Source organism: Pteropus alecto, unplaced genomic scaffold (genome assembly GCF_000325575.1).
Source record: "Pteropus alecto unplaced genomic scaffold, ASM32557v1 scaffold385, whole genome shotgun sequence".
Classification (NCBI taxonomy): domain Eukaryota; kingdom Metazoa; phylum Chordata; class Mammalia; order Chiroptera; family Pteropodidae; genus Pteropus; species Pteropus alecto.
In genome coordinates, this window is record NW_006436543.1 from 20,009 (window position 1) to 27,471 (window position 7,463).

General features: G+C 40.5%; 1 protein-coding gene and 1 pseudogene across 3 annotated transcripts in view; one reads left to right on the forward strand and one right to left on the reverse strand.

Annotated features, from left to right (window-relative positions):
- Window positions 1–569: 569 nt before the first annotated feature.
- Window positions 570–7,130, reverse strand: LOC102879165 (annotated as a pseudogene).
- Window positions 7,057–7,463, forward strand: part of ELMOD1 (ELMO domain containing 1) — a 60,721-nt gene continuing 60,314 nt past the window's right edge. For 2 of the 3 annotated variants that reach the window (XM_015590571.2, XM_006913423.3), the window contains exon 1: window positions 7,058–7,348. The gene's annotated coding sequence lies outside the window, so the exon portion shown is untranslated. Of the gene's footprint in view, window positions 7,349–7,463 lie in introns of all 3 variants that reach the window. The other variant, XM_015590572.2, reaches the window with a different exon arrangement.

A 7,463-nucleotide genomic window follows, 5' to 3' on the forward strand; every position in this document is an offset into this window, starting at 1 on the left:
TGAAAAATATTTTAGAATAAAACAACTCCATAAATTCACAACATGTGTTAGAATAAGAAACTTGTAACAATGATATATTATGTAACAGCTATTTATTACAGTGGTTAGTTGTATACTTTCAATAGTTTAATGTAACCAAACCATCCATCCATCCATCTTAAATCTAATTTTGCCTGATATTTTTTACTTCTAATTTTTTTAAATTCTGGACTACTGTGCAGCAGAATTCTTTTAAATACCCTATGACCTGATTCAAATTTTTCACTATATCCACATTGTCTGACCATACAGATTACTCCCAAAAGTCAGCAAAGTGCTGTCTACTGGTAGCTTTACCATGATAAAGAAGATAGCATGAGAAAAAAAGGCCATTTTTTAAATGAAAACTATTTGTGAAATCAGAATTATTTTGGCTACCAAAATAGCTATTCTTGAAAAAAAAACTACAGATTTAAGATTTTAGAAATGATTCCTGATCCTCGCCTTTTTAATTTTCAAATGAACTATTTTCTTCCTAATGATGAGAATTGTCCCTTTTTCTAGGAAGGGAGACTTCTATCCCCAATGGATTAGAAAGAAAAGAATGACTTCTTTGCCATGCCAGCCACAGCCTTCTTGACTGCATACTCCAAGTCAATGCCAGAAGTGACGGGGAGCTGAATATTACTGAGTATGTTCTGAGACTCCTGGACATTAATTCCTTCAACCCTGATCACCAGAGCCCAAATTCTAGTTCTCAGCAGTCTTGGATGATGCCATAGGCAATAACAGCATATTTCATTTTTCCACCAAAAACAATGCTGAGGATGGTTTCAACCTTAGGATCAGCCACAAGCAATTTAAATATTTCATACACCTGATATTCCTTTATACAACTACTGAGATCCAAAAAGTTGGGTGGGTTTGGACCATTAAGGGAACTTATGTCTTATGGAGCCATATCTAGTCCAGCACCATTCACAAAGCAAGTGGTATTTCCACTTAGTTTATGTATTTGAGGTCATATCTGGAGACTGCATTTTCAATAGATGCATTTTTAAATTTTTTGTTCATGGCAAATATGTCTTTTTATAGCTATCTTAAATTGTCTTTAATGTTTATCTAGGTATCAAAACAGATAGCTTGTCCTTCCAGAGTTTCACCAGAGGGTTTCACTTCAACTTAAGTAACACAAATTTCCAGGAAGAAATTACATAACTTCTTAATTTGATTCACAGCCTGATTTTTATAGACCCATAAAAGCCTAAATTTTGTCCCATCACTAAACTTCATAGTTCTTCAAACAGCCTTTAAAAATGTAAATTTTTTCCTTAAAAATATATTCTGGTGTACAAGCTGCCACCTTAAATGTCAATGCCCTCCACCCTCAAATCTGTCCATCAGTAAAGGCCATTGCAGCATGGGCCCATTATTTCCTTCATTCAAATAACTAATTGCTTCCAAACTGCCTGGGCATAGATCCCTGCCAGTTTGGAAGCCCATGAGGACTTCCTAAGTTAATTAAAAGATACACTAGTCTCCAACAACCTGAAATTCTATAAACCTCTCTGTATATCGTCCTACTAGAGTGTCTATTGGTTGTATTTTTCCAGTGTTTATTAAATGATGCAAAATTTGCTTTATTTGTTTGGCTGTGACAAAGCTGCATATCAGAGTAGTTTTCCTTAAACAGTACCTAGTACTCTAAAAGATAAAATATGTTTGATGATGGGGGTGTTTAGGAATGGCACTTCAGGTTATCAGAGCATTAAAATTCCCAAGTAGGAGCATCATACACAGTGTCAGTCACAAAATATTCAAACTTTTGCCTTGTTGTCTGACATCATGTTCTTGCTCCTGGGTTGCTGCGGGATCCAATATCTTTTGGAGATTAATTAAACTCCGTAGGAGGTGGCTGTTAGGAGTGTGGTCCTAAGCATTAGCATTCACAGATGATTTTGGCCTGCATTGTCACAGAGGAATGATATTTTAAACAAAAACTAGGCACAGAGGAATCGGACTGGGTGATTGAGATGGGAGGAGGAGACTTAGTACAAATTTAATTCTATATTGGATATAAACCTGGAGAAGAAGCCCACATTGTGTGTGTGGTGTGCGTGCATGTGTGTGTGTATATGTTTGCACCTCTATCTGGATATGAGTTCCTCAAGATCATGGACAGTGTTTTATCCATCTTTGTGTCCCCAGTATCTAGCATAGTGCATTATATATACTAGGTACTCAGTAAATGATTATTAATTAAATGATTTACATTCTGGACCAGTCTTTAAGTCACTGGAAATTACATTCTGGACCAGTCTTTAAGTCACTCTCTCTAAATCCTGTTTTGAGAACTGCTGACACAGCTGCATGTCTGAGAGTCTTAGATTATTTGGTTTGCTTTGCTTCTCTAGCATGATGATCAAATTTTCACATAACCCCAGTCATAATTTTATCAATATAGATATTAATAGGCATATTGGACCTGACCATCACTTTAGTTTTGTACACAGAACTCCATGGGCCTATAAATTCATTCTATTGGAAAACAGAGTGGCCTTATATTAATTTTCAAACTTTATTCAACAATTAAGCAAAATGAGGCAAGGCCTAATACTTTCCAGCCCAGAGGCTTACTGTTTAATTATGAAGCCAAAACTTAAAATACATCTCCTACTATCAAGTTTTCAGGTCACAACCCTAAGGCCAGAGCTAGATTAAAAATAAATAAATGGGCCATGACTTCCACCCCACCCACGAAATGATCCAGGCAGGAAATTCCTACCTGCCCATTGCTCAATCTAACCTTGCTAAAGAAAGAAACTTCTGGGTGGAGAAGTTTTTATTCAAATAAATTCCTAAGGATGATGTTCAGTGAGGGATCTCCTAAGCAAAACAGCATACTCACATGTCTGGAAAAGACCCAAATACTGTGTCAGTTGTAATGAGCCAATGTGGAGTCCAGGTAGATGACAGAGCTCAGCCATCTCCTAGGTCTTCCCATCTTCCTCAGCTCCACAGCTATAATTGGGGCAGGCATTAGAAGCACAACTTCCACCTCCATGGATTCTCCACTCATTATGTCTAAATGCTACATCAGATGATCTCAGTTTCTTAACTACCCCCTCATTTGATGTCATGATAATCTGTTAAATAGGTATCTTATCCAGAAATATGTAGCTGGATTCATGGCTAACATTTATTGAGCACTACAGGCCAGTCACTATGCTGAGTACTTTAGAAATCATTACTAATTTAATCCTGCCAGCAACACAACAAGGTATATGTTCCTATTATCATCCTCACTTTAGAGATGCAACTGAAAGAGGTTAAGCCCAGGTTCCCTAACTTCCAGGCTGGTGCTTTAACATTATTTAACATTGCTCTAGTAAATGTCACCGCTCATTTTATTTCCTTTTCAAATAACTAATTGCTTCCAAACTGCCTGGGCATAGATCTCTGCCAGTTTGGAGCCCCATAAAGACTTCCTAAATTAATCCCAAGATATACTAGTCTCCAACAACGTGAAATTCTATAAATCATCCTACTAGAGTGTATATTAGTTATTTTTCCAATGTTTATTGATGCAAAAAAATTTGCTTTATCTGTTTGCCTGTGACAAAGCTACATATCAGAAGTTTTCCTTAAACAGTAGCACCTAGTACTCTAAAATATAAAATATGTTTGATGATAGGTATATTTAGGAACAGCACTTCACATTATCAGAGCATGAGGTTACACATCTGTGTGTACTTATAGGGTTGGCAGATGTAATTGTAGCCATGATGAAGCATAAAAGAAATGCCTGGAGATGGGAAAGGACCGATGATGAATTTAAAGGATCCCTGAGAGTTTTACACCAGATAGTTTATTTTTAGACATCGTAAAAAGGCATAATGGTCAAGTCAGGTTTCCTAACACACTCTGGATATGTCTGTTAGAAGATGAAAGGTGGTTGAGAGAGATGAGAGAAAAGTTGATGAGAGCCAGAAGAGATGGACTAAAGATGGAAGAGAATAGTCTATTGGTACAGACTAGCATTCAAGAATAAAGAGAACATTTACTCTGCTGGGATTAATGAGAAAGAAGAAAGGGTGTGGAGGATATATTTACAATAATAAGCTAATCCCTAGGATGATGATACTTGATGGTCTGTCTGATGCAGCGGGGGAACCAGATGTACTTTGTTAAAAGCATGGTGGGTGGGAAAGGTGCAAAAGAAAAAAAGATTGAAGATAGTTGCTGTGGATTGGAGGAAACAATAGTGACACTGCCTTATAGATGATAGTTTGTAGCTTTAGCTAAAACACAAAGCTGTAATGAATTATGGCTAAGATTTTCTTCCACAATACTCTGTGGACCCTGAAGAGTAGAAATCTGTGAATTTGTGGCTGGAGAGACATTAGTAGACTAGGAAAGGACAAAATTGAGCCAAATTGTAGGGTTGCTAGGAAGAGCAATTAGAAAAGAACTATGGTCTGAGGAAATGAGAAAGGTTGAGAACCTGTATACATTCATCCATTCAGTTTACAATCTTTCATTGAGAATCTATCACATATTGGTTATCTACAAGTTCTGTAATACAAGGATGAATGAGATTCTGCCCTGGAGTTAAACATTAAACAAGGCAAGCCTGTCACTAATTGCTGTGGAATATATGTGTACAAACATACTTTGGAAAAGTAGATTCTAAGCAGTGCCAAGTCTGTCTCTCACACTCAGACAATAAGAGAAACAGAGAAAAGCTTAAAGTTATTCAGAGAGGAGGTAGATTCAAACAAATGATATACAACAGAATAACTACTGACATAAATAGAGGCCAAAGGTGGTAAGAAGGTGAGGGTTTTGGAAGTGGTACATGATCCTAGAAGAGATGTTTGGGTTGCAGGAGATTTGAGAGTTCAGGTTGAATCTGGCCATTGGAGAAACATTATTTCCTAGGGTTAGAAAAAGGATATATTTTGATGTGGGGATTAAACTCTATGGCCTTCTCCCATCAGCTTCCATTCTTCATGTGGATTACAGGTACCTACCTAGAGGAGTTAGTTGAGGGAGTCAAATGAAAAGTGTAAAAATCATTTTTTCAAACAAACTGGCAGGGATACACGTCCATGTACTTTGGTTGACCTAGAGACAACATTAATATTTTTATTGATTTTTTGGAAGAATGAGTCAAGACCATCTAGATTAACTCAACAAATAACACAAAGACCAAAAGAAAAAAACACTTGACATGTGACCTTGGTGATCAGTTATTCTTTAGGTGTTTATCACTTATTCTTTAAGTGTTTATTGCCTATCTTCTTCAAACTAGATTCTAAGTTCCATGAGGGCAAGTACCTTGTCTGTCTTGTTTACTGTTATTTTCCCAGCACCTAGAACAGTGCACATAATAGTTGCTCAGTAAAATATTTTTACATCACTTAAACAATAGCAACAGACTGTGATAAGTGCTGTGATAGCAGTATGCCCTGGAGCAATGACAGCAGAGCTTTAACTCTACCTTGGGGTTTGGGGAGGCTTTCAGAAAGAAGGTGGCATTTGAGCTTGAAGGATGGGTAGAGTTTGTGAAGTGAAGAGTATTCCAGAAAGGATAGAACACTGTAAATAAAGGCAACATATTATGAAGAACATGCTAAATTTGGGAGGAAATGAAAAGTTTATTTGGGGGACATCAGTACTTTAAAACGTGGACAGTATTAATGGAAAGTGAACTTCCTTCCATAGAAGCATACCTTACTTTATGAAATAGTTGTGAAACAAGGACCAGTAAATTAAATTACTTTTAAAAGACTATGGAGTGAAATTCTTTTGTCATGTGGATAAACCTACACATAGTGAATCTCTTCTAAAAAGCTTTTCCCTCCAAAGAGGACCCATATATGGCCTTAGTCTAGCTTTTTCCAAAAGATTTGGTTTATTCAAGGAAGTTCAAAGAAACTGAATCATTGAAAGAAAAGGTAATAGTGGCTAATGCTTTTAACAATGATAAAAAAATTAGACCAAGGTTTAAAATTATGTAATATGAGGAGGGAATATGATAAATGTTCACTACTTAAAAATTATCACTAACCCAATCTTTCATTTAAAAAAAAAAAAACAGAATAATGAAGGTGGAAACTGCAGAAAACTACATTTGGCGAACATCTACTATGTAACAGGTGCTTTGCAGACATTGCTTCACTTAATCCTCACAACTGCTCAGAGAGACAGGGATCTTCACCACCGTACATTTTACAGAAGAGGAAACCGAAGTGCAGAATGGCTAGGTAACCAACTGGGGTTGTAAATGACATTGAAATCAAACCTCTAAGCTCATCCTCTTTCCCAAACCCTATGCTGCCCTAACAGAAAATGTGTGTGTGTGTGTGTGTGTGTGTGTGAGTGAGTAGTTCTGGGTCGGTCCTATTGCACTGTGAAGCAATGTTTCCCAAATAGCCCCAGACCACGGTGTTTATAATTCATCCATTATAATTAACCCCGGGGTTAAGGTATTATTTCTGAAGTCCTGGTTGAAATGCAGATATGTGACCTGGGAGGGACTGACAAGATCTCTCAGTTACATCTAATTAAAGCGCTGGCTCTCTGCGAACTTGACCCGCCTGGTCCAAGAGTAGGGCAAGGCGGGGGCTGCCTGGGCACCCCTGCCGGGGAGGGAGGTCCCCAGGCACATGAAGCAGGTGAGAGACAGGTATCTGGATTGGGGTAATCACTCGGTGAGTCTGCAGAGGTTGGGGCTAAGATAAAAACAAACTTTGACTTTGGGACAATTCTCTCCAGAGGGAGCGAGGAACGTACCTTGCTCTCTCATTCCAAGTCTCTTCCAGAATCCCATTGACAGGTCTCCCGAGGTTCACCATCTTCCAGTCCCCCGCGCCTCCGGGGAATTGTGCCAGGAGCAATTAAACTGGACTGCTGCAGCCAACTCACCGCATTGTGCCCACAACATCGATATCCGCAGGTTTATCCCTTTCTCTCCGCGCTCGAGTGATGCGGGCCGCGCTCCCTCCCGCAGCACTGCGCCCGCGCCCCCGGGCTTGGAGACTGGGCATGCTCAGTCGCCGCCCGCGTCGTGCTCCCAGGGAAACCTCTGCACGCCCTCCCCCGGCTGCTCCCAGTCGCCTCCTCGCCGCCCGCCGCCCCGGGTCCATCCCGGCTTGCTCCGCTCCGCGCGACCCAGATTCCTGCCCGCCCCCGCCCGCAGCCAGTGCGGCAGCGGTGGCCACCCCAGTCCAGCCTCCGTGCCGGGGCGGACCGCGTCAACCGCCGCGGCTGAGCGCGCAGCCAGAGCGCCTGGGGAAGGCGGAGATGGAGACCCGCCTGCCGCGTGCCAGGACCTGCTGAGCTTTCTGCCGCCGCCGGAGTCCAGGTGAGTAGCAGCACCTGGGGTCGACCCTGGAGGAGCAGAGGGTCGAGGGGCGAATGCCCTTGGAGAAGAGAGAGGTGGCGGCGGGGATGCGAGGCACCATGCGAGCTGCGCTGCG